General features: G+C 42.1%; 1 protein-coding gene across 3 annotated transcripts in view; it reads left to right on the forward strand.

Annotated features, from left to right (window-relative positions):
* The window catches only part of elfn1a (extracellular leucine-rich repeat and fibronectin type III domain containing 1a), a 72,227-nt gene that overhangs the window by 28,005 nt on the left and 16,702 nt on the right, over positions 1 to 27,520 (forward strand). For all 3 annotated transcript variants that reach the window (XM_042085364.1, XM_042085365.1, XM_042085366.1), the window contains exon 2: positions 10,425 to 10,499. The gene's annotated coding sequence lies outside the window, so the exon portion shown is untranslated. The remainder of the gene's footprint in view (positions 1 to 10,424; positions 10,500 to 27,520) is intronic.

A 27,520-nucleotide genomic window follows, 5' to 3' on the forward strand; every position in this document is an offset into this window, starting at 1 on the left:
AACCCCCCCCCCAAAAAAAAAATATTTTGCCACGGCAACAGGATTGTGTAGCTACATGTGTACTTTCGCTTGTCTCTGTGTGAAACGCTTCGGTAGCAATTTGTGTGTTTTTTTTATTATCAGAGCTGATTGAGAAGAATGAATAATTCATTCAAGTTTATCAGCGATATATGAATAATATATGAAAGACAGCAGCAGATTTTCAAGGCTGCTGAGATTTTTTTCCCTTCCTTTTGCAGTTGTGGTTGGCTGGCAGTGACGGCGTAATAGCAGCCATTTTAGCTCTCCGTCGGCGCAGGCACCTTTTGTTAAGCCTTGTCATATTATTAAAATCGTCTGCAATAATTCATTGGGGGGGGGGGGGTGCTCTTTTTTGTGTAAAACATTAAAGTATTTAATTGCGAGCATTCCCTCTCCTTTGGCCAAGCGTTAAATGGGATGGTGAGATGTTATCAAAGGGGGAGAACGAGACAGAAGAGACCAGCGTGACTCAGCACTAGTGCTCAGCGGAGACTTGAGTGATCTTGCTCATTGTCTGCTGAATTACACTGGCTGGGTTGGAGTCCAGCCTCACTTGCAGACGTAATGCCGATGCTCACCCCCGTCTATTCACTGATGCCCAAGTTGTCTAAGTGTAAATGGAGGCGGCCTTTTCATTTTAGCCCCGACGAGAGATTATCGGGCCGTCTCATCCACAGCATACATATCGAAAAGGTGCACCTGGACCTTCAACTTCTCAGAGTCTGCCACCAAAGGATTTGTTTAAGTGTTCACAAATTGGTATTATATTCCAGCTGCATTCTTTCATATTTGCAGACATATCCAAAGACACACACACACACAGAGAGAGAGAGAGAGAGAGAGAGAGAGAGAGAAAAAGAGAGAGAGAGAGAGAGAGAGAGAGAGAGAGAGAGAGAGAGAGAGAGAGATGCACAAACTACAGGGGCAGTAGCAGCCAGAGAGTAGCGTTGGTGTTGGACACCTTACAGCCAGAGCTGATTGCACTGAACCAGCTAGAGCAGCCTGAGGTGGTCAGCGAGGTCTTTGCTGTTCCAATACCGTTTCAGCATCCAGGGCCTCGGAATGAGCCAGAGATCACTGATGAGCACAGACTCCCAGCAAAACTTTGCCCCGTGAGAAAGGAGGATAATTAGGTTCACTTTTACTCTCTCTCTCTCTCTCTCTCTCTCTCTCTCTCTCTCTCTCTCTCTCTCTCTCTCTCTCTCTCTCTTCCTCTCCCTCTCCCTCCACTGATTAGGCTGTGAAGTGCTGCACTTCTCACTTTCGCAACCTTGGGGGAGGCCACGGAGTAACAAATCCTCTACGTTGCACAATAAATGAAATAATATCACACAACACATCCATGTTTAATTAATAGCAAAGCGAACATCAAGAGTTGTTGTGATCTAAAAATACACCATCTAACCGTAAATGATCTGCCCTCTTGGCCGTTTAATAATTTATGAACAAATGTTGTTGGCTTGTTTCAGGCTGGTAGGTTGCTCTTCCTTGTTTTCAGTGGTGTACTGTACAGTGTACAGCATGCTGCATAGTATTCGGAAACATTTAACAGCTCTGTTCAGCATGTGTAATGTAAGGTATTAACATGTGTAATGTAACTATATGAACAGTGCTTCAAAATAAGATTGATTTTAGCAATGTTAGTGTAAAATGCTGTTTGCCAAACCCTAGTGTGTGTGTGTGTGTGTGTGTGTGTGTGTGTGTGTGTGTGTGTGTGTGTGTGTGTGTGTGTGTGTGTGTGTGTGTGTGTGTGTGTGTATGTGCGTGTGAGTGTGTGTGTGTGTGTGCGCGCACCCGTGTGTGTCTGGCAAGGCACCCTTTGATGTCTTTGAGCCAAAAGGTTAAACAATCTCTTGTTGACTGCTGTGCTATCGCTGTGCCATTTTCAATATGTGACAGTTGCTCTCGAATTGTCATGTTTTTTTTTTATTCACAGTTGACTTGCATAAGACCTTTGTTCAGGTCTACACGTATATTCAATTTAATGCTATATTCAATTTAATGCTAATGCTGGACAAACCTATCTATACTGCAAATTGAGCTTTCGTCCCTTCATATAGTAGTCATCACTTCCATTACATACTGCACCTCAAAGGAGGTTGTTTCCCAGTGAGTTTCAGGCGCAATCCTGGATCACTCATAAGAGAGGGGAATGTACTGTACTGTAGAGTACTAACTCCGCAGGCCCGTGTGCTACGGAGAGAGGATGCTCAAAGCACTCATGACCCAAAGAGTGGGAAACATCACTCACCCCTTACTCTATGGCTGACTTGACTTTTCCACCCTACATATCTCGTATAATAGCTAATCACAGTATATGTCAATCACTTTGGAGATCCTCCACTGATTCCTGACAAAAGTTGCAGTGGCTCTTTTTGTGTTGCGCCAGTAATGATGCATTTTAGACCAGTTAGTCAGCTCAGTAATGGCAGAGAAGTACATTCACCTCATTGTTAGAATACTCTATATGCAGAGACATTCCTGTCCATGCAAAGCCATTATAATGCAGCTCTTTCCCCACTCTGTATAGCATCTATACAGCACAAAAGGTAACCAATAAAAGAAAAGGTCCACCCCTGGAGCCGCATTGGTGTGCGTGCAGCTGAGCTAGTGGCTGCATCTGTATTCTGCTGCTGTGTTTACTCCTCCACGAGATGAGACCTCCATGTTCCCTGCCACTCAGTAGACTCCATTTAAGAGCCTGCAACAAAAGAGTCCCCAGCTTCAAGTCAGCCATCGCACAGAGAAGGAAGAAAACAGCAGACTATGCTTTTACAGGGCAGAAGTTAAGTGTGCTGCTTTTAGGTACTGTAACACCCTAAGTGACATTGGTAATGTTGACAGGAAGATGCCCTGACTTTATATAATTGAATATCATTCTTGAACCACCAGCACCTCTTTAAAGTAGCAATGGAGGAGTACATTAAAGAGTATTATATTCATCCTAATGTATTTTTGATGCACTAACTAACACATGCAAAGATAGCTTGAGTGTCTGTTTTGAAAAATATGCAGAGGCCTCTTAGTGACTTAAAGGGAAGCAAGATGACAGCCATGGCAGGAGGCGTCCTCCTCCTGCACACTAACACAAGAGCAGAGAGGAAAGGAGCACTAATGAGTGGCCCTGGATAGAGTCCTTAAGGCTGCTGCTTTTGATCAGAGTGGACAGGTCTTGTGGTTTTGTCGGTCAGCTGATGAGCTGGTGGTGTGTTTATTTTCAAATTTTGTAGACAGTGTGTGGGTATGTTTTTCTGTGTTCATCTTGTATTCTGCAGAGCAGTTGTCCTCAACAGCTACAATTTCCCACCTCCACTTGTTATAAATTGGCCATTTAAAGAGCAGGGGGGAGGAAAAGCATAGACTGTCAGCCATTCATCACCTCTTTGTAAAATGAGATTCAAGTTTTCTCTTGGTAGCTGAGAGAGAGTGCGCTGCCAGTTCTCCATTTGCCATTTTTGTTTTTTCTTTGTTTTAGGTTGCTTTGGGCTGGCGACTCGCCGGTCCAGCACTAAGAGCTCTCTCTCTCTCAGGGGTGGGGGTGGGGTGGGGGTGGGGGGCGGGGGTTTGGGGGGGGGGGTTATGGGAGACTCACTATGTTGCTCTTCGCACCCTTACCTCCAGGTATGTCTGAAAAATGGAGTCAGTCAGATGTGAAATAAAGTTTACCCAAAGATCCTCTCACTGTTTCCGTGCCTGTCTCTCATAAGGAGCCCAGCGCTGAAACTGCCAGGGAAATAATACACTCTACCTCTAGATATTTGTGTCGCTTCTCTTGTTACTCATTAACTGATATTTAGAGGCGAAAATTGAATATCACTCTGCCTTACTGGTGCGATGCAAATGCATCTCTTTATTGCTTTGTTATTTAAATTTGATTAATTACATGGTCTAAATATTTCCCGTAGGTGCTTAATCACTGTGTCACATACAAATCGCTTGCTTTAGCCTCTGTCACTCGAAATTGGTCCTGTGCTGAATTGTTCCCATGTGTGTTTCTCAGTATTCCATCTCCGAGGGCCTGATTGGTCCATCTGCATGAACCTGACCACCCTTGTATCCGTCCCCAAGGAATGATTAGACGCATAGATGGCAAAGTTTTAAAATAGAATCCCAACACTCCTCTTGTGTTGAAATGAGGTGAAAGTGCTGCCAGGAGGACACGGTTGTTGCATCAGGCCCAACTAAAGCTCTCTCTTCCCAGAGACAATCTCAATCCAGGGTTCCCACGGGTCCTTGAAATCCTTTAAAGTTTGTGAATCTAAAAAAAATAATTCAAGGCCCTTGAAATTTTTTGAAAAGAGGCATAAATAAATGGAGGTCCTTGAAAGTCCTTGAATTTCTTTTTGAGAAAAAAAAAAAAAAATCCATACAATTACGTACAATTCCGCTTATTAACATGTATACGGCCAGCGTGATTTCTGCGTGTTTCCCGTGTGTAGTGTTTGTTGCCCAAATATTTAATTTAACATTCTGATGAATAAACCGACATGTTCATGGTAACGAGTTTAACTTGTTTAGGACAAGTTTATTTCAGTTCAGTTTTATGCAAAATACAAACATGAAAAATAAAAAAGGCCTGTCATGTGACCAAAAATAAAAGAAAACTGTGACAAGCATGGGCGTAGATTTGCGTGGGGGGGGGGGGAATAAAAGATGTAATAATTATTCTCTGCGCCCATCTCCACATCCATTCGTCTTGGTGGAATACACACTCTTCACGCAACACATGACAAACCATATATCAGAATAAACAGCAGACCTTACCGAACACAAAGGTGTAATGCATTCCCATGTATAGTTAGCTGTTCCAGAGTAATCCGGTTTTGAAATAAATTGTAGCAAAATTCAACATGGTCTTTCGGCTTTAAAAATTTCTTAAAACTGAACTGTGCTTACATCGCCTAGATATCTGTAAATATGAGAATCAGAGAATATACATGCAGCTCACGGTTAAGAGTTTTTTTTTGTTTTCACAAAATGCTAATCATGCATGTATTTAAGTTTATTAAAACTGAGTTGTGATTAAATGGGTCAATGCGTGATTTCATAACAGACCAAATAGAAAGTAAATGTTAAATGTTAAATATAGCCTACATATCTGTACATATCAAAATCAGATTATGTGCTACACAGTATAGTTAGATCAAGTTGGCCAGTAGCACATTTTAATCATGGATAGTTGGACAGTAGCACATTTTAATCATTTTATATATCTATAGTGGCTGGTGAAAGAGTTGAGTGGCTTTTTTTTGGGGGGGGGGGGCAGTGGGTAGTGTCCCCACGAAAGCTCAGACCAAACCTACGCCCTTGGTGACAAGGTATCCTTGGTCTGTTGAGGTGACATGATTTAACCATGCCCGCGCTTGAAATTTATCAACACAACACAGTAGGTCCTTGAATTTAAGGATATTGGGCCTGGAAAGTCCTTGAAAGGTCCTTGAATTTGATCTTAACCAAGGTGTGGGAAGCCTGTCAATCACTCGACCTCTTCATCACAGCGCTGTGCTCAGAGCTCCACAGACTTGGGCCTTTGTGCTTGTTCTCTCCTTGCCTTGGCGCTCCCATAGGTGCGGCTGTATACTCAGCAATCTGGGGGCTCAGGTACTCTGTTTGTTCTCACAGGGCTTATGCAAACCCCCCAGCCGCGTTACGAAACACCTGGAAGATTGTCATCATTTCATAGGGGGTTTTCATGCAAGTGATAACAATTTAAAACTTTTGTGTGTGCAAAGTTGCATTCCTTACTTCCACAAAAAAAATGGCCTTTGGCAAAACTGAAAGTCACTGTGTTTGCTCTGCTTGCGTGCTTTCTTTAGTGTGAACCCACACAGTAGCACCCTTGGAATAGCTCTCCTTGATGAATTTATGCACTTTTTTCTGGTTCCCAGGCTACCAGTGCAGTGTTCTTTGTACACATATGAGCTGTGCCTTCATCAAACACAGTCGCGCTCTATGTGTGATGCTTGAGGTTCTGTCGAGTAATTACAATCCCGTTTTTGTGCTCTCTGCATTTGAGGTCCCCCCTCATTAAAGACACACTGTATGTAATGTGTAATTGGCAAATGTTGAATTTCCACTTCAATGGCCCAGTGAGTGATTGTAAAAGTCAGTAAAGCCTCGTTGACATTGTTTTCCCTTCTCTGTTGTCGACGCTTGTCAGGTTCCTCTCACGCACAAAGAGGACTTTGACAGAGAGTGGCAGTGGCACTGGAATAGGCCTGTCAATTGGCACTCAACAAAATGGCATTCCGTAAGCCACACAACACAGCAAGGCTAACTCCCATTTAAACCAATGCAAACCGAGTCTCCTTCATTAGCAAGGCTTCGTTATTTTCATAACAGATCAAACAAGCCATGCTCGCTGCCTGCCTGTCTGCCTGCTTGTTATTTGTTTCCTTCCTTGTGTCCATGCCGAGCAAACAGCAGAATGAAAGTCTGTTGTATAGAAAGGAGCGTATCCTCTAACAATAATATTTTGTCATTTTACTGTGAATATGTAAAAGAGTCAGGTGATAAAAAAGATTGAGCAGACAGAGTTAACATGAGGAGCGTGGCAATTCAAACAAACCCGCCCATGTTGTGAACGCACCACAGGCAAGGGCAAGTTGATGAGGAGGCCTGTGGTGCCGATGATCTCATTTCCCTGTACTCACATTCACTTCCATATGGCAGACTGCTGTCAAAGCTGCATGGTCAAATTAAAGTACATCAAAACCTGTCTTAAAAACAGCCTTAAACCATGACATAATTACACCATCTTCCAACCTTTCTGTGCTACTTTTTTAGTAAACACGTCCTTTGAAATAGCTATTGCTAGTTTATGTTTGTTTGGGAGAGATTAAACAGCCTACAGAATGGCATGGCAACATACTGTATGGGGAAAGAAATGGACATGTTATACATTATTTCTAGCCTTGTGCTTTGGAGTCGTTGTTTCATGAGGCTACAGGGATGAAGAAACGAGAGCTTATGGAGAGGAATGTGGAACAGAGAGTGCTTCTGTGGTACTGGCAGAAATCAGCGTAATTACAGAACTTCATACACAATGTCTCTTGGATATTACAGCCGACTATTTGTTTCTTATCTGGCAAGTGTGCCCTGAATTTACATCATCTTATCAATATTAATTGGCAGATCAATGCAAAGCCTGAGCCTCGGGGTCTCCTGTGTGCATGCAAATGAAAAGGCAAGAGGCAAAAGTTCTCTGCTGTTTTTCAGTGATGCTTCAAATGACTTGTGTGTCTCTGAGGACACACACAAAGGTGCCCCGCCTAGCGCACGCACGCACACACACACACACACACACGCACACACACACACACACGTGTCACATGGCAGGCTACTGCAGTGGGTTACGTTCTGTGAGTTATTTTTGCCTATGTGCAATGTCCCGCCCCCCCCCACACACACACACAGCGCACCCCCTTCCCATGCCCTGGTCCCTCTGCCACATCCACTGCCCCCTACCCCACCTGCCCACACTCTTGCGTCACATATGGGTCAGATGCTTGTCAAAGCCAGACGCACAAAGAGGGCTTTCAAGCTGCATGGGAGAGACAGTGAGAGGAGTGGACTCTTTGATGAAGGCGAGCCTTTTGCCCGAGACGCCTTTACAGGGTTTTTTATTTCTGAACACATCTCTGTTAATTTGGCAAACATGACTAGCGCACAGGGTAATTGTCTTTTCTCTCTTTATTTAATTCGAATAAACCTCCTGAGGCACTCTTTCTTTTAATTACACTCTTATCTACATTATGCTTTTTTTAGTAAATGATGCAGATAGAAGCTGCCAGAGTGTGCCTCTGACCTCAATTTAATGTTTTTTTATTTTATTTATATTTTCAAAATCTGTTTACAGGATGTGGGTTTTTTTTAAACTCCTCCGCGCCTCTCCTCCTCCCAGTGCGAGCAGGAGAACTCCCTGAGTGTGTTTTGGTGGCGGGCAAGCGTGGACTGGGGGGGGGGGGACAGCTGCAGGAGCGACCCTGCCAAGGACGTGGCTTCTTCCCATGCCTGTTCAGCACCATTAAATGGGTCATTGAACGGCTAAATGGAGTCATTATGATGAGTAATTAAAAGAATAGCGGCCCCAAGACTCAGGGACCCTCGCCCGGGCGCTCTCTGGGTTCCTCAGCGCCGCGCGGCATCTCACAGGCTCGCACTGCACGGCAGCTGCCGACGGGGCTCCAACTATCACCTCTTTCACTCACATGCAAATGGCGTCCGCACCAGCTAATTAAACAGCAAAATCTGTGGGTCCTCTGCTTTATTGAAATTCTGCCTGAGTGTACAGCCATCTCTGGGAAAACAACATTTTCTTGATTTTTTTTTATTATTTTTTTTGTGGAGGAGGAGGAGGAGGATGGGGGCTTGTTATTGAGGTATTTTGCATACACATTAGGTGATCAACAAACCACGAGGAACCCAAGTCTCAGTGTCGTTCTGTAGAAAATACGCCTGCTGGGAATTTGAATGTGGATTCTTCGGAAATTGCTATGGACACAGGGCCTTCAGTATTTATTTGCCAGACCCCTAAGTTTACACAAACATGGCGTCTACCACAGGGTGTTATACAAATAGCTTAGAAGCATTGCACTTTCATGATGCATGCCAAGCATTCACATTTTGATCTAGTTTACATTGCCAGTCCAAGAACCATTTCTACTCTAAAACTCCTTCCAACATGAGTAAAAATAGACACAATGGCTGCCTGATATCCATGGCGCCTGTGTGCAGTGATAGAACGTGCCTTAATATTGCTCAGTTTTTTCCACGTCTAGCCCTCTGTAAAAGTACTGAGACATCCTAATCCTGATTCACCACATCACAGTTTCTGAGCCTGAATCAAAGAGAAGGGCTGGGGGATGAGGACAGGACTTCATGGTGAGGCTGTGAATGTATCACTTCATTAAAGGTTGTATCAGCGAACACATTTGTTGATGTTCAAATAAAACAGAGCTAGCTCGCTACTCCCTCCCCCTCCCTCCCGTGCAATTAAAACTCTCCTAAACGCGCATCTCGTCGATTATTGGTTGAAACACTTTATTTTGCCTTTGAGTGGGTTGCCAACCCTTGTTGATAGCAATTGTTTTTGTGTAAAGATCTCGGAGCCTAGGCGCCTACAGAGACGCGTTTTTTTGATGGCCTGCTTATGGGGCAGACAGCTAGCGGATCGTTAGGAAAGATTAGATGAATGTGATCATTTATGTTTGGACCTTTTTTGGGCTTGAAATCGCTGATACAACCTTTAAGGTCCCTATGTGCACAGGTGACTGGGCTCCACTGACTACACCTTCCTTGTGAATTAATCCTCCAAAACATAAACTGGCAAACTTCAATGTTCACTTGAACACAATCAAAATCCATGTGAGTTCACAGGAGTGACTTACGGGTGATAATTAATTTGGTCATACAACCTGAGAAGGACTGAAAGAGAACCTCTGGCCCAGACATTTAGTGAGAAATTGACTTCTGAGATGGATGTAATGGAAAAACCCAGTGCTTGGATAAGGGAAAAATATTACATGACACACACCTATATTGATTTACAGTACCCGTAAATAAATTCTAACTGAACACATGAAGGTCTTCTATGTTTCTTATTATGGTGGCCTTGTCTCTTAAAAGGACTAAGCCATCAGGTCAACTCCTGACCTTCCCCTGGTTGGGGTTAGGAAGAGCTGTGTTGACCATAATTAGTCTGCCCCCTACAACCCAACCACACACACACACACACACACACACACAATCTCTCGCTCTCCATTCTCTCTCACGTCTCTCTCTCTCTCTCTCTCTCTCTCTCTCTCTCTCTCTCTCTCTCTCTCTCTCTCTCATGTTCACCATAGATTGATAGACTGAATTCATGTAAATTAATTCTTTGAAGAAAATAAACTGTGAAATGGAATAATATAGTACCATTCCCTGGCTCCGTCCCTAATGCAGCAAAATTGATTGTCATTGTCATGTGCTCTGGCACACAGAATATTAGAGCTGGAGAAATGAATAGTTTGACCAATATAACATTGTTTTGATATCGGTGGACAGTAGGGCTGGGTCATCACAGCTCTATAAGGACAAATGCACACATCGTGGGAGAGAGGATAGCAGCACTTCCTTATAGCTGCTTAACTGACTAGTATTTCTATTTACTTTGTGTGTTTTTTTTACTGTATTTTGCTTTTGAGGCTATCTTTTATTGCCATGCCTTATGGCAAAATTAAATCCACTGCATTAGAATTCCCATCACCATGTTTGGTGGTGATTGCCTTGTTGCACATCCTGGTTTTATAGATGTGTAGTCAACGCAGTAAATGTTTTACAGTGTCATTGCATTTTACACAATAGAATGAAAGTGATTCCATTGGCACTGTTTGGTAATGGATTTGTACTGTGTGTTTCACCAGAGCGTGTGACCAGATGCTGATGGAGAGTCCCAGAGATGAGCTTTCTAAAAGGACAACTTAAACTGTTAAGCAGGGGTAAGTTCAACTCTTATGCTTTCAACAGTATGACTTTATCAAAGGATGTGGTTTATGTTACACCTAAATCCTTCAGAACACTAGGAGCAATCTTTCAAACAGAAAGATTGGTAAGGATGTATTCAGTGGGAGGCAAATGCCGTGAGCGTAAGATGCCTAATTTATTATACGCACCTATGATTAGATGATCAATACTCATCCACAACATGGGAGTAGTACACACACTAGTACGCAGTAAAGTCACAAAAGGACATTCACTGAACAATGACTGAACTGAACTGAAATGAACATGAAAATAGCAGCCGTATGGATGTTTCTCATGCAAAAGACAATATCTACTGCATCTGTGTTCTTCATGTGTCTCAATCAATTTAGCTGTAAGAGTAGAGACAATGGGTCAACTCATGGACAGCTGCAAATTGTGAGATCATTGAGTTGGCTGAGGTTTAAGACATTCACAAGCAGAAAGTATTTGCTGCTGAAGTTAATTTTGAGATTGCATTCAGAGGGTATAAAAGTGTATAAGAGTCGATCAGTGAAGCTCAGGAAGATTGGTGAGTGGGTAAAGTCCATCATGACACAGGATGGCATTTTGGTCAGAGATAGCAAGTCTGAAAGGTTTAAAATTCCTCAGAATCCGAGTGTACTCTTTGCCTGCATCCCATACCTACAGACGGAATATCCCAGCAAAGCTGTGCAGTGTTTACTGTATAAACCATGAGTATACCAAGAATGCATGGATGGTATAAAAGTAGTACAACCGTATTGTCAAAAAAGTTAGGATGCTGCATAAAATGTCAGTATGAAACAGAATGGGATAATCTGCAAATCACAAAAACCCATATTTAGTTCTAAAAAGAACATAGACAACACTTGTTGAAACTGACAAAGTATGCTATTTTAATAATGAAAAATACTGTACAGTACTTTCATTTTTAATTTCATGCCAGCAGCACGTCTCAAAATAGTTAGGACGGGAGCAACAAAAGGCAGGGAAAGTTTTGCAATACTAAGTTAATACTAACCGGCACCATGATTGGGTATAAATAGAACATCCCAGAGAGGCTTAATTTCTCAGAGGTGAAGATGCAGAGGTATTCATTTCTCTAAATTCTCTAAATTCACTGTGTGGGCAAATAATGCAACAATATACATAATATACAATACATAATGTCATTAACATATTCAGAGAATCCAGAGAAATCTTTGTATGCAAAGGCCATGACTGGAAAACCATATTGGATGGCTGTGATCTTGTGAGATTGCACGCACTGCGTAAAAACAGACCTGTTTCTGTAGTGAAAATCATTGCAAAGGCTCAGGAGAACTGAACACAATGTTTGACGCTTTATCCACAAATTCTGGTTAAAATTCCATGCAAAAAAGATTAGATTAGATTAGATTAGATTCAACTTTATTGTAATTTAGCAGAGTTCAGAGCCGAAAAAAAAAGAAATCATTCAGATATTATCCAGCAATGCTGCTATATTGTCTGGGCCCAATCTCATGTTAGACTGAGATGAAGGAGAGGCACAATTAATGCTGAATGATTATTACAGATTTTGAGCAACATATGTTGCCATCCAGACCATCTCCTTTTCAATGAGGGCCTTGAATATTTCAGGAAAACAATGTCAAACTGCATTCTGCAGCGTAAGAGTCTGGGTGTTCAAATGGCCTGCCTGCAGTCCAGACTTTTGGAGCATCATGGAACAAGAAAACATGATTAAAAAAGACAAGACCCCAGACTATTAAGCAGCTGAAAACCCATATTGAGCAAGAATGGCAAAACATTGGCATTCTATACCCATTTCCCATACTGTATGTTTAGAGAATGTTATTAAAAGAAGAGGTGACGCAAAACAGGGGTGAACACGCTGCAGTCCCAGCTTTTTTGAAACATGTTGCTGGCATCCAATTCCCCCAAAAATATACAAAATGAATCTTTTTCAACAACTGATATGTTGTGTTTGCACTATTCCTAATTAAATATATGGTATATATGTTTTACAAATCATTTTATTTAGATTTTACAAAGTGTCCCAACTTTTTTGGGGACAGGTTGTATAAGGCAGTTGCCTATTTACATGGTTGGTATGTACAGTATCAGATATGATCACAAACAAGCAAACAATCAAAAAAGTTCTGACTACCCATTTTTACATAGCTGTATACGCCCATGACAGCAACATTATCTACACTACACTACACTACAGCACCGACACATTATCTACACTATACTACAGCACTGGCACATTATCTACACTACACTACACTACAGCACTGGCACATTATCTACACTACACTACACTACAGCACTGGCACATTATCTACACTACACTACACTACAGCACCGGCACATTATCTACACTACACTACAGCACCGGCACATTATCTGCACTACACTACACTACAGCACCGACACATTATCTACACTATACTACAGCACTGGCACATTATCTACACTACACTACACTACAGCACCGACACATTATCTACACTATACTACAGCACTGGCACATTATCTGCACTACACTACACTACAGCACCGACACATTATCTACACTACACTACACTACAGCACCGGCACATTATCTACACTACAATTTCTATTCTCTGCAAATGAGAGCAACAGTTTGGATGAAACATGAAAGGCAAAAAATATCCATAATTGATACTGTGAACTGCGTGTGCACCATTACTTGAGTTTTCTTTAATGTTTTAATAATTTCCACCTGTCAAAGGATAATCATCTCACCTCCACCCCCCACCACCACCCCCTTCCAAAAAAAAAAAACTGACATCATTGTCTCTTCATGTTCTCGACAAGCCCCCACACTGACAAAGGGTGTCCATGGAAATAATTATTCCAATTTTCATTTTTAAGAAGGCAGAGATTATCTTTTGATGTTTCCTGTGAAAGTCAAAATTAAGCAGCATATCAGATAGAATTTGAACATTTGATGTTGGCGAACATCAAATATTGAGCTACTGGCCCGAGCTTTATTCGTTTAATTAAAATGATCTGAGCCATGCACCGTCTTGCCAGGCATTTTACGTTGGCAGTGTTTGCTCTGAATGCAGTGGACACATGTGTTGACTGCCAACACACATCTGCCCACTCAGTCTGAGTGGGCTCACTCTGTGTCTCTTTGGCTGATGCAACTCTGCAACACCACATAGCAACTAAGTGTAGAGGGATAAGATACAGTCGAAGTTTCCCAGCATCTTTTGAAAGGAGTTCACTTACCAATTTTTGTTTAGTAGTGAAATGTAAGAACAGTGTGGAGTTTGTCCCTGTGAGGAGAGGGGTTGTTGGGGACACTTGGCAGCACACAGTGTTTGCTGCAGGTGAAAAATGTGCACATTTTTGTTGTTTCATTCATTTTTTATGACGCTGACTCATAGCAGCATTAATGAACCACCTTTACCAAAAAGTTGCTCTTGCTGTGATAAAAGCAAAAGCAGTTTAACTTCTTTTCAGCAGAAGGAACAAGCACATATCATTTATCCGTCACTGAGTGTAGTCATGCAGTGCATGAACAAAAAATAAATATTTTCTGTTCATCACCCCATATAAAGTCTACATTTACCTTATATTCAGATTCAAGAAGTGACCGGAATACTTGCGGAGTGATATGATCAGCAGCACAAAACCCGTTGCCATTGACAGCGGTAATTATATGTTTGCAGCGGTAATTACATGACTTTATTTTACCGTAGAACGTTGGGAAATCCCATTCAAGTCAATGGAGCGTTCTACTAGCATTGTGAAGAGCCGTTTAATATATATATATATATATATATGGTATATGAAACTACATAACACTCAACTTACAAATGATTCAGTAGCCTAGGTCCCTCTGCTATATTTTATTGACATGGATACGTAAGTTAAGTCAGGTAGGCCTACTCAATATTCAACTTAAGCTCAATACTGTTTGCGGTATGAGGAGCCTATAACTTTGACCTCAAAACCCTGCCATGTCTGAAGTCAAATTGTTAAAGTGCCAGTAAGCTGCGTACTCTAATGTAGATACAGGGACCTATACAGGGACCTTTTAGCTGAGATGTTGGCCAGTGGCCTAAGGAGCACACTGTATCATATACAGTATAACACAGCATTCCAAGCTTTTATTAATGATAATGTAAAGAGACATATCATATTGTGGAGTTTATTTTTTTGTTTTGGCAAGTAGCTGTATAATAAGCGGGAAGCAAGACCCCTCCACTGGCGTGTCGGGTCCGGTTTGCCCTCTTGGGACTTATTTTCCCGATGATGATGGGCGTTCTGTACATTATCCCTTACATAACATGTTGTAGGCTATACAATACAGGCCTACAATCAAGATAAAAAAGACAGCTGGATTCAATACACAATAAACAATACTGGGACAAATTTGGGATGGATTAAAAAAAAATACTCTGTAAGCTCAGAATTTGTGAAAATAGTAAAAAAAAAAATCACTAGAAATATTGGCAGGTATGACTGTTCCTCTCAACTTCCTAACATTTTATGCAATTCTTTTTCTCCTGCAACCTTCTCAGTCAGTACATTATGCAACTTTGTTTATAGCCAAAAACACCCTGGAAACGGAGAGCTATTTGAAACCTAAAGTGCTGGGCGTATAACAAAAACAGCTTTTTCTTTTGAGAAAAACACCCGGGTACACCTTGAGTCCTGTGCTACCCTACCATGCTATCTGTAAAACATCAGGGGCTGACAGCTGACGCACTGCAGGACTAAAGACACACAAAAGCTTCTGAAAGGCCCAACCACAATCAATGCCCTCAGCACCCAACCTTCGCATCTGACTGTAATCTCAATCACAAACACGAGTTTTAAGGGTTTAAAGAAAACCAACTGAAAAACACGATACTTCCCTTAGTTTTAATGAGTGAGCTGTACTAATTAAAATTACCTTATTAAAATTAACTGTCCTCTGCAGGGGTTCTGTTATGTGGAATAGGCTCTCTTTGGATATTAAAAACATTGAGAACTGTGTGAGATATAAGAAGTCACTATGGCAACATTTTCTCAAGTTAGAGTCAGCCATATAAGTCGCTATGTGTTGGCTTCACTTTGTCTTTTTTGTCATTATTGTGTTTTTAAATTTGATTTTGTTTTAATACAAATGAGACGTAATTCTAATGTATTTCGACACTTGTAATGTTGACTATATGTTTAGTATTATTTTTTTTACTACAGGACCCCAGGGAGACTAGCGACCCTTTTTTGGGAAAGCTAATGGGGATCCTGATAAAGATTAAAGAATAAAGCTCGGCTTACAATAACACAAGGTTATGTGCCTCTGAAATGTTATTGTCACAACATTAACATTATCTTTGGTTACCTCATAGCGGCGGATGTCCTTCAAATTGTAAATGTATCATTGCTGTCTGGCACTTTTCCTAAGTCACTGAAAACAGCTGTTGTAAAGCCACTTCTCAAGAAGAATAACCTGGATGCCTCCATGCTAAACAATTACAGGCCCATATCCAATCTACCTTTTATTGGCAAAATTATTGAAAAAGTAGTCTTTAATCAATTAACCACCTTCCTAACATCAAATGGGTATTTTGATTACTTTCAGTCTGGTTTTCGGGCAAATCACAGCACTGAAACAGCTCTCATTAAAGTTTCCAATGACATACGCCTCAACACAGATTCAGGTAAAACATCAGTCCTAGTGCTACTGGACCTTAGTGCAGCATTTGACACTGTTGATCACAATATTTTACTACACAGACTAGAACACTGGGTTGGATTTACAGGCATAGTTATCAGCTGGCTAAAATCATATCTACAAGAAAGGAGCTTCTTTGTTGCCATCGGAAACTGTACCTCAACACCAACGTCCTTGACCTGTGGTGTTCCCCAGGGGTCGATCTTGGGGCCACTATTATTCAACCTCTATATGCTCCCACTTGGACAAATCATTCAAAATAATTTGATTTCATATCATAGCTATGCAGATGACACACAAATTTACTTAGCTCTATCACCAAACAACTATGGTCCTCTTGAATCTATGTGTCAGTGTATAGAACAAATCAACACCTGGATGTCTCAAAATTTTCTTCAGCTGAACAAAGAAAAAACTGAAGTAATTATATTTGGTAAAAATGAGGAAAGACTTAGGGTTGCCACTCTCCTTGACACAAAAGGGTTGAAGGCAAAGGATACTGTTAAAAACCTTGGTGTATTAATTGACAGTGATCTAAATTTCAACAGCCACATGAAAGCGATAACTAAATCAGCTTTTTACCACCTCAAAAATATTGTCAAACTCAGAGGGCTGATGTCAAAACATGACTTAGAAAAACTCATTCATGCATTTATCTCCAGCAGGGTTGATTACTGCAATGGACTGTTCACAGGCCTTCCTAAAAAGACTATTAAACAGCTTCAGGTGATACAAAATGCAGCAGCTAGGACTCTAACAAAAACTAAAAGAACTGACCACATTACTCCAATTCTTAAGTCCTTGCACTGGCTTCCAGTAAGTCACAGAATTGACTTTAAAGCACTATTGCTTGTTTATAAATCAGTAAATGGAGCAGGACCTAAATACTTGTCAGACATGCTTCAGCAGTACACACCTTCTCGTCCTCTCAGGTCCCAGGTGAAAAACCTGCTAGTAAAACCTACAGTTAGAACTAAACATGGTGAAGCAGCTTTTAGCTGCTATGCGGCTCAGCTGTGGAACCAACTTTCGGATGACATTAAAAAGGCCCCAACTGTAGCCAGTTTTAAATCTAGTCTTAAGACCAAACTGTTCTCAGACGCTTTCTGCTAACTGTGCCGAGTTACAAATTCTGAATCTGCCTCGATAATTATTCTACTTTGTCTTTTATTACTTTTTTTACTACTTTTGCCTTTGTTTTTGCTTACTAATTATTCTTTATTTTTAAATGATTTTACCTTGTGTTTTATGTTTTCTTTTTATTATGATCTTTACCTTTTAACTATTCTTTGACTATATTGCCCTTCTATGCTTTTATTTGTTATTATCGTTTGGTTTTGTTTATGTAAAGCACATTGAATGACCTCTGTGTATGAAATGTGCTATATAAATAAACTTGACTTGACTTGACTTGACTTGGTTATTAGGCTGTCCTGCTTCAGTTTTAGACCTTGGCATTTGGAGTAGTCATTATCACTGCACCAAGAGAATCAAGATGTATTTGCTTGTGTTTCTGCAATGTGTCAGCAGTTTTAATGATGTTTTGTTATTAGAGTCAGTGATCTCATCATCATGAAGTGCACCTGTGAGACAGGCACACATGAGCATAATCTGGTCTGATTCGCAGTGAATGCGTCTGTCTCCCACTCTAAACTGGGGGGCCAGGGGAGACTGCTGTGATTATACTGCATATACGCGCTATCGTCCCCAGGCCTTCTGAAGATATTTCACTTGCCGGCCCGCCAGCTAAATGCTTCCTCCTGCATGGGTAAACATATACCCTCTGCAGAGCTAATGTTGTGTTACATCACAAATCAACCTGTTGCATTAGATAAATGTCTAAATGTCTTCATTTCTATTTCGAGTAAAAGATAGATAGAGTTATTGAAAGAGGGAGAGATAGATAGAGAGAGAGATCCATTAGCTTTCCTGTGCAATCATTACTATCAATATGGGGAGTGTGTAAAATAGGTCCAATATGCTGCATCAGCTTAAAGCCCTTTCTCATCTCAAATGACTTACATTTTAATAGCGTACTTTACATGATATGCAGGAAGGTTATTAGCAAAGCCAAATATGAATCTAACATTAACATGATACTACTGTTTTTGTTTATTTTGACATTAAATACTAAAAAATTGCTAAAAAAAACTTGATATTGATATTTAAATATTTTATTTATTTAGTATCATTGTATTACTATTTATTTTATTTTATTAAATGAAATAAATATGTTCCTACAAGCTTTGAGGGAATTCAGGCTATTTAAATCACATTTTCTGTTGGTTTTTTTAGGCTTCATCCTGCTTGGTATTTTTGTCAATTCTATCCTATTCTGTTCTAGACTATTTTTAACCCACTTTATCATGGCAGTGTAAATAACAACACAGACCCTCCAGTGAGACGCTAGAAGAAGTGTGTGTATTTGCACAGGTTAGGGGAGCCTGTTCATGACCTTGTGATTTATTTGAGGTGATTTTATCACATACAGTAAGGCAAACACACGCATCCTCCCTTCAGAGTAATCTGTTTCACCTGTCACGGCCGAAATGAGAGTGTGGTGCCGTGATCAGCAAACTGGGGGCTGTCGTGGGGTGTGTGTGTGTGTGTGTGTGTGTGTGTGTGTGTGGGGGGGGGGTCTATCTATTTTCACAGCTCTGCTTCGCGCCACCCATGCGCCAGCCACATGCGTCTTGTGCACAACACGTAAATAAAAACAGGCAAAGGCAGAAAACAAAGATGGATGCAACCAAAATGGAGGCATGTGCGCATATTATCAGCCGGCTCGGCATGCTAAAGAAACCGCCGTAATGAGGACAGACTCAGACTCCTAAATGTGCCCCAGAACTTTCAGGCTTCAGTTTAATTAAAGTTGTTTTGCCCACAAGCATGAGAGGACAGCGAGCGAGTGCACTCTGCAGACTTAGAGTGCACTAAAGAGCTGGTCCTTGGTCCATTTGGATTCTTAATTAATTGAATCGGAGAGTTATTTGAATGGATTACTTTAAAGAGCATCTTGGATTAGCCTGTGGAGGGCACAGACCTGTGGCAGGGCCCTCGCTCCAACAGATAATGCTTTTACCAATGCAATGTACACATTACAAAGCCAGGCGCCGCATGACTCATTTATAATAGCAAAAATAAAAAACTGATCCACTCTGTAGTAAGGAATGCCAATCTCTATTTCAGAAGTCCCAGGAGTTAAGAGAATTGACTTGCTCTTTGGCCCACTACACCTTCGCCACTATAAAGAGTGGGGCGAATGTGGTGCCATGGTTGTTCTTCAGGGAGAATCCCGGACATGATGGGACAATGTCTTGCAGTAATAGAGGCATTATTCATGATAATGCTGCTGAAACATCTCAGCAGGGATGTCTTAACATGGCGGTGACATGAGTTACTCATACACATGGTAAAGTTCATCAGTCCTTTTTCCACTCAATTTATTGCCATACTGATGTACTGTACAGTAGCACTGCGGTGTCTGCAGATGACGGTCGTCCATATATAAGAGGGTGGCACATGGCTGGTTGTTGCCATAGTTTGATTAACAATGGGAGTGATTAGTGGTGGGTTTTTAAACAGAGACATAATTTAGCCTCTAGTCTCCTCATTTCCACTTGACTGTTCCTGGTCGGGGGTCAAAGTGCCATTGCTTTCCTTCGACCAGCAAGTCTCGTCTCACGCATTAATGCCAGAGAACCAATGCGGACTGTCATCACCTGCTGTGGTAAAGTGCTTTCTGCTGGACCGTGAAGCCTCACCTCTGTCTCCTGCCACCACTCTTCCCCTCTCCAGCTTACCAAGGGCTTCTTGTGGCCACACAGAGCCAGCTCAGGGTGACCTTCAAGCTGCCTCAAGCCGGTGGATTGAGGTCGTTAAGGGGAGGGAGGGTGGGCTGTAACGTCGTGCACATGCCGCTGAAAAAGCCAACCGCTGCCACGGCTTGCAATGTTGACAGAGTGTGAGGGGGAAAAAATGATATGTTTTAAAAATATGCCATGACTGTGGCAGATAAATATTTTTTTGGTGAACCACTACTCATGATCACCACGCACAACAGAAGGTGCTGTCAACACTTCAAGTGGAGGATACTTCAGCATGTTCTTAAACAGAGCGAAGACGGATTGCGGTAAAACAAAGGCTTAAAGCGGAGGGCACTCACCTCTAAAGTATGGTGGACGACCATCTGCTATTGTTCCACATTGCACTTGAAAGGAAAAAACAACAACAGCGTACAGTATATTACCAACACAGTATTCAGCCTTTCATATGGATCCAAGACAGGGAGCTAAACCAAACACATTTCTGAGAAGCTCATATCTCCCAGCATGGGCGAAGTGTTAGCTAATCTAGGCCAGACCTCGCATGCTGAGATGTGAGCGCACTGTTGTAAGGCAGACTTAAACCATTCACTCCGTAATCTCCTGTAATCCTGGAGGTGGCAGGTAATGTCTTTGGCAGACATGAATACCCACTGGCTCAGTGGTCAGAAACAATGGAGTCCCTGGCCTGCAGCAACAAGTATATCATATTCTTCATGACAGACATTGCTGCCCCACAGCCAAATGGTTATTCATTTTTAATGCACCCTCAAAAAAGTATGTACAGTAGGAGTCCACTGAGACCTGTACTAATATACTAGCATTTGTAAAATAATTATATTGAGCAGACGTCTGCTATATTTGGAACCCATTCATTCTGCATGTCCTCTCAGTGTATGTGATTTCATGAGTGATACCACTGATGTTGGGACAAGAGGGGTAAGACAGTGGTTCCTCCTCTTGAGGTGGGAAAAGCTCCATCTAGTGGTCCAGGAGGCATCACCTGCGCTGGAGCTGAAGGGACCCAACAGTGCTCCATCCCTCCTGAGTGGCCTGCTACTCTCTGGGCCACATCTCTTTCCACACAGCATGTTTGTCGCTTCTGTGCCCATAGCCATGATTGTTTTTTTTTTTTGAAAGCAGCCATTTCCCTTTCTAAAAAAAAACAAACATTTTGACTGCTCTGAATGGAATCTAGCAAAAGCTGACATTTCCATTGCCAAGCATCATGATCCCTTGGAGGAAACTATTTTTTCCCTTCCATTAAAAAAAAAAAAAGCATTGATACCTTTCCGTGGCCCAAAGGTACGCATTTGGAAATGGCTCGACTGAAACGGTACACAGTGCCTGAAGCGGCGCTCAACTCCCCCTGCTTTTAAAGGTTGTCTATTCCTCTGACACAATGCTTTTGTAAATAAATCACAAACATTTCAGGCGGCTCTCCCTTTAAAACACCATGGCTCAACTCCCTAAACGTTAACAGCTCCCCGTTGGAGCAGAGTCACTTTTTATGGAGGACTAATTAAAGACTTAATCAATTTGGGAGAGTGCTACAGCAAGCAGCATGATTTTGCTAGACAGAGGAGCCTGCCTCTGGGAAGGCTAACTTATTGCTTTATTAGAGTAATAGTGTCAGATGCTATAAGAGAAGGTCATCTGATATCCTGTTCGCGGCTTTCATTAATTCCGGCCTTCTCCTTCCCCTGTGTTTTTCCAGGGAAACAATCCAGCTATATTATAGGCTCGTGAAATATTTATTATTCCAGGGCTGCTCGCTGTAAGAGCACCGCAACGTCCATTTTGTGTTGCCGGCCTGGACAAGAAAAAAAGAAACTACGGAGGAAAAATGAAGAGAATATCTGAGGATATACTGCCTTATTGTCTGGTGTTTCATCTATTTGTCCACTTTCCCATTTGGGCCTAAAACTCACAAGAGGAGAGAAAAAGACTTCACAAATAGACAAGAGATATCTGAAAACAGCTTAATCATGGACCAAATAGCACTGGGCTTGACTGTTTCAGGGTCGCTACCCTTATTTGAGATCGGTCCAGTGTTGGACAGCAAAGCAAGCAGAGTGCTACTGAACAACCACTAATTTTGCCTCTAATTCTGCCTCTAATTCACTCAGAGTACACAAAGTGCCCATGATGGGGGTTTACCCAAAGAGCAGCTGATCCTGGAGCAGACTGCGCCCTGGTCCAATATTGTCCACTATTGTCCATAGTCAACCACTATAAGCGCTTTCAGACATACGTGTAAGACCGGAGGTTCTGCCGATGTTAAACGGTGGGGCCGTATATCTGAACGACATAACCGGTCATATGGGAGTCCGAATTTACCCGGTGTTTATACTACTCCCCCCCTAGTATTTCCTCCGGATATTATGTAAATGTGCTTTGTCTGATCGAGGAGTAGAACATGCGGTTAAAATTCACACCTAGTGAGAGGGCGTGTTGGTGACGTTTCTTTCGTGCGTCCATGTGGTTAGATCTGACTTGCCAGTGTTATGATGGAGTGGCATAGTACTGTCCAGAAAATCTCCGACCTGGAAAGATGCAGACATCACGGAGCTACTGTCCATGAGGGCATACAACATTTTGATAGAACACCTGAAGGGAACGTTAGAGACACGTTAGCCTACAACTGCATGGCAAGGCCAAACGAATTCAGAAGACTGAATCATCATAAGCAGAAGGCGCTGAAAAGGCAGTAGCCTAGCGACGTCGTTGACGACAATAACAGGAGTATTTAATAAATTGTTAGCCAACATGGTTTTCTGTTCATTGATAGCCTTCATGACCTGCTGAGCTCGCTGATATTTGCTGAGCATAGCCTATATGCCTAGAGAAAATGAAAACGAAGAAAACCCAACTTTGTTCCAAGCTCCTTACGTAAATGCGACACATGGGGAGAGGATGCTTTTGGAAAAAATAAACCATGAAAAAACGAACAACTTCACTGTTATTAATGTTAGTATTTTGTTTGTTGCTTAAAAACGTTGTATTATCTTGAAGTCTTGAGTTAGCCTACTGAATTGGCTGGTAGCCTACCATAAAGTTTGTGCATGCTCTCTCTCTCCAACGCAAACCAGATTTGGGGTTCTATAGCCAAGTAATTCTATAACATTGAAAACAGATAAATGTGTTTATTCGAAGCACACATACAAATACTGTAGGCTAGGTCAATTTCAAGGGCGCAATTACGTGACTAGCCTACTTCAAGTATTAGCCTATGCACAATAGATTTCTCTTCTTTAGCCTACATAATGCATAGGCTACACTTTGTAAACAAAAAGCAGCTGTGACAGGCAGTGGCCGCATATATTCTGCGTCATATCTCGCATCTTGTGAACTCTACAAGCCCCCACCCCTCAATCAACAACCACACGGAGATTCTGTAATGTGTGTGTATGTCGTTCACACATACATCCGTATAAGGTCAGTATTAGGTCCGCAGGTTAGCATCATATCTGAATCATCCGAAGGGTAGGACCTCCGTTTGACAAACCTCCTCATATACTCCGGAGGTTATATCTGAAAGCGCTTTATGTGTCTTCCATGTGGTTGGATGTGGCCTGCATGTGGGCTGAGATCTCCACAGGGAGCTGAAGAGCCCAGGAACAGCTGGAGACGAGGGGAGATGGGAGTGTGACTGGGAGTGTGGCGTGGCGGGGGACAAATCAGTGGGGATGACTGTGGGCGGTGTATGCTGGTTGGGGTCTGGGGAGCTCAGGTTCCCTTGACAACAACCCCTGCTGAACATGAATTCACATCTGGGCCATGGTGTAAGGTGTGTCAATGGACCTCTTATCAAACCACTCAGGGGGGCTTTTTACTGACTTTTACTTGAGTAAATCATGGATCTGCTGAAAGCTTCAGTGTGTTGTAGCCACAGCCTTTTTTTTTCAGATGGAACTTTTCTTTTACCTGCATTTCAAATACCTTTTACTTGTTCCATCATTACCCCTGTGTTTGTGACAGCACACTTAAATGAACAATAGCAATAAAAATGCAAATGGCATGTTTTTCTCCCGTCTCCCCCTATTAGAATAGTTGGGGAGTGCTGCACCCCCTCTGTGTGCTCGGCACTCCACCACTCTATCCTCCATCTCAACAGGACCAGCAGACCCAGCACCACCAACAGGCCTCATCCTGCCAGTGTGCATTCAAATCTTCGCAACTCATCTTCAGCTGAGCATAATAATAAACAGCATGCACCGGCACAAGCAGATTCGCCCCCCCCCCCCTTTTTTTTGGGGGGGGGGGGGGTCTGCCTGCCATTGAATTTACACTTGCTGCCCGCCATCATCTCTGGGAGGCACATTCTTTACTCTCCAGCTCGTGGCCCTGGGGCAATATGCCATGTCAAATGATTTAATCTTGAAAGAGGGAGAAGGAGATGAAAAATATAAAGACGAAGAAGAATAGAGAGGAGGAGGAGGAGGGGGAAACTAAAAGGCAGCCGCTCACCAGACAGTCCCAAACATTTCTATTCACCTCCTTCCTATTTCCTTGTCACTGTCTTCGCTTGGCGGAGGCTGTCTCTCTGGATAGATCACACACAGCCACTGGAATATTCTGACAGGCCCAATGTCCTTGCTGCCACCATATTCTCTGTGTGATTGATTTTGCCTAATTTTTTCCCTCTTCCCCCTGAAAACATCCAGTCCCTAAGCTTGGCTCTATTCATCCGCCCAGCCCACATTTCCTATTCATACAGCCCATGTCAGGAAATGGAAGTCAGAGGTATTGCTTTTATCTCCTAAATTAAAGTGAAATACATCATAGACTTCCAGTGGGGTTGGGACCTCAGTACATCCTGTCCAGGTATTTTAGATGTTATACTATATACAGTATCTCTTCCCCCCCCCCCCCCCCCATAACATCAGAGGTAAATAGATTAAGGAACCCCTCGTTTTCTTCACACCTCTGTTTCGGCCAGTATCTCAAAGAGAACAGAACACACTGGATTTCTCCAAGGATCTGTGCCAAAAATCTAAGCCTAGAGTATCATTTAAGAGTGGCTTGAATTTAAACATGGGGAAGAGAGAGAGAGAGAGAGAGAGAGAGAGAGAGAGAGAAAAGAGATGAGCGCTGCAGAATATGAAACGAAAAGCCAACGAAGGAGTTTACCTGTGGGCTCTTATGTTAATGTAGCCTCGGCTTCTTCCACGTTGGAGCTCTAGCACTCTGATCAGCATCTCCCTTTATGGCTGACATGGCTGGCGGGGGAGGGAGGGAGGTGGGGTTTGGGGTGGGGTGGGGTGGGGGGGGGGGGGGGTTGCAGCACCCATACCTCGTTGGGGAAGCGCATGTTCTAAATAACGCAGCCAGCCAACAGTCGTCAGTCTGGATTACTTGGGGGGAGATTAAAGAGGCTTTCTGAAAGTGATAGAAATCTTTGAAAAGAGGCTAAGGAGGAAAGCTTCCCTATTCGTTTTAGGTGCATGCGGTTTACAGGCTAAACAGGCTGGATCTAAGCTTCTTGTAAAACTAACAAATATAATTCAAGAAATAACACACAAGTGCAAAGAAGTTGTTTTTCTACTGTATTTAACTTTTTTTCTACTGTTTTGTCAAATTGGTCTTGAAACGACTACCTTTTTATGAGGGTGTCAAATGGTGGGTTTTTAAAGAGCATATAAAACGATATGAATCAAACACACGTTAACCTGACTGTTTGTTAAGGAAATTCAGTGAAATGGCTTAAAATATAACGTACAGAGTGGAGAAGCAATGTAAAAAAAACACTGTTTATGCCATTTTCACAAACCTTGATGCAAGTCAAGATACAGAGCAGCCTGATATTCATGCATCATATCCATGACTCAGTGGATTCTGCCTTGTAGCTCATCTCCTGGGCAAACTATAGGATGGCATATGCATCATGGTTTCTAGTGTCCATGTAGATTTTTATGTGCCAATAATATGATTGCCGCACAAAATACAAGCTTTTATTCTAGCAGCACCATTGCCAGAAAATGTATTTGAAGAGTGTCAGATTATGTCAGGCAGTTGGAACGTCTTGTTTCATTTACTTGACTGACTCCAATCAGACACAACTGGTATATCTATAGTACTTGTCCCACACACAACAATGGCTGTACTGTATGTTGGAGATATGTCTATGTCGCCTTTAGTCAGTGATTAGTCCTCATGTAATATGCAACACATTAACAAAAGATGGTTTAATTAAAATAGATCTTTGTGCAGGAAGGATACACACACAGAAAGATGGCAGTGACTTAACAATGGTATGTATATTGGAAAATGCACTGGCACAAAGCCTATAAAAACAGTAATATAAAACGTTGTCCCTCTCTCTATCAACAAACACACAAATTTGAATAAGTGGACAGAATGGACAGAATCAACTCTGGTATTAAAATGTATGCCTTCATGTACATTGAGTTACTGACAACATATAGCTTAATTGATGAGGTTTCATATGGATATTTAAATGAATCATTGGACTATTTTGACAGTGAATTAAAAATGAAAATGACGAGTAATCACATGTAATTTACAGTTCAGAAAATGTCCTGCTCACCTCCATAATTGTTTAGAGCAACATCTTTAGAGCAACATCCGGAATAATCTGTTTGTGTTGGGCGACGCACCCAAATCCCAAAGCGGCCCTCCCCTTAAGCCCTCCTCATGCTGACTAAGGCCCACCTCCTATCAAAGGAAACATATGTAACCCACTGCTCACACACACAGACGCAGCAGGGCCTGCTTCACTAGGCAAGGCCTACCTGACACATCAAAACAAGGCGCTTGGGAGCCTTGCTCCTGACGGTACTTAAGACTGTATGGAATGTTCCACGGCCTGAGTCAGCAGATGCCAAGGTATCGGCCCTCATCTTCGCCCGGCAGCTGTTCCACTCAAAAGCCAAAGAAGGGCGAGCGAGAGAGTTGATGGTCTGGAAAATTGCATTAAGACGGGCAGGTCTTTCTTCCCCAGGTGCTCTGTCGGACTGGGGGACTGCTCTGTGCTACACATGCACAAATTGAATTAATCTTAACATTAGTTGGAGTTGACACCTATGGAGACAGGCTCTTGTCAGTATGTACAGTAATTCTCGTTCTTTCACATCTTATGTGACTTTAATTATTTGCACAAAGATGGCAAAGATTCTTTAAAGTTTAAGTGGTGGTTGCGTGATCACAACTTGAATACTTACATGAATATGCTCTAATAAGAGGGGCTTTTCCCCAGAACTTCCCCAATTTTTCAGCATTAACCTGCTGTGCCAGTCAAAAGATGTTACTAGAATCACTCACAAATAGACCTTGTGGCTCATTTGAGTACCAACGACACTGATTAAAGACACTAGCTGGAAAATTCTTTCACAGGTGAGGTAAGATGCCGTTTTAATTATTGTGAATGGCATGAGTGAAGGCCTACACCACAAAGACACAGCGCATACTGGGCCTTGAAAACTCGTTTTGAGCGAGTGCTTTCAGATGCATGAAATAACGATGAAGTCTATTTTAAAACCGGAAGTCA

This window comes from Alosa sapidissima, chromosome 3 (genome assembly GCF_018492685.1).
Source record: "Alosa sapidissima isolate fAloSap1 chromosome 3, fAloSap1.pri, whole genome shotgun sequence".
In the NCBI taxonomy this organism is placed as follows: domain Eukaryota; kingdom Metazoa; phylum Chordata; class Actinopteri; order Clupeiformes; family Clupeidae; genus Alosa; species Alosa sapidissima.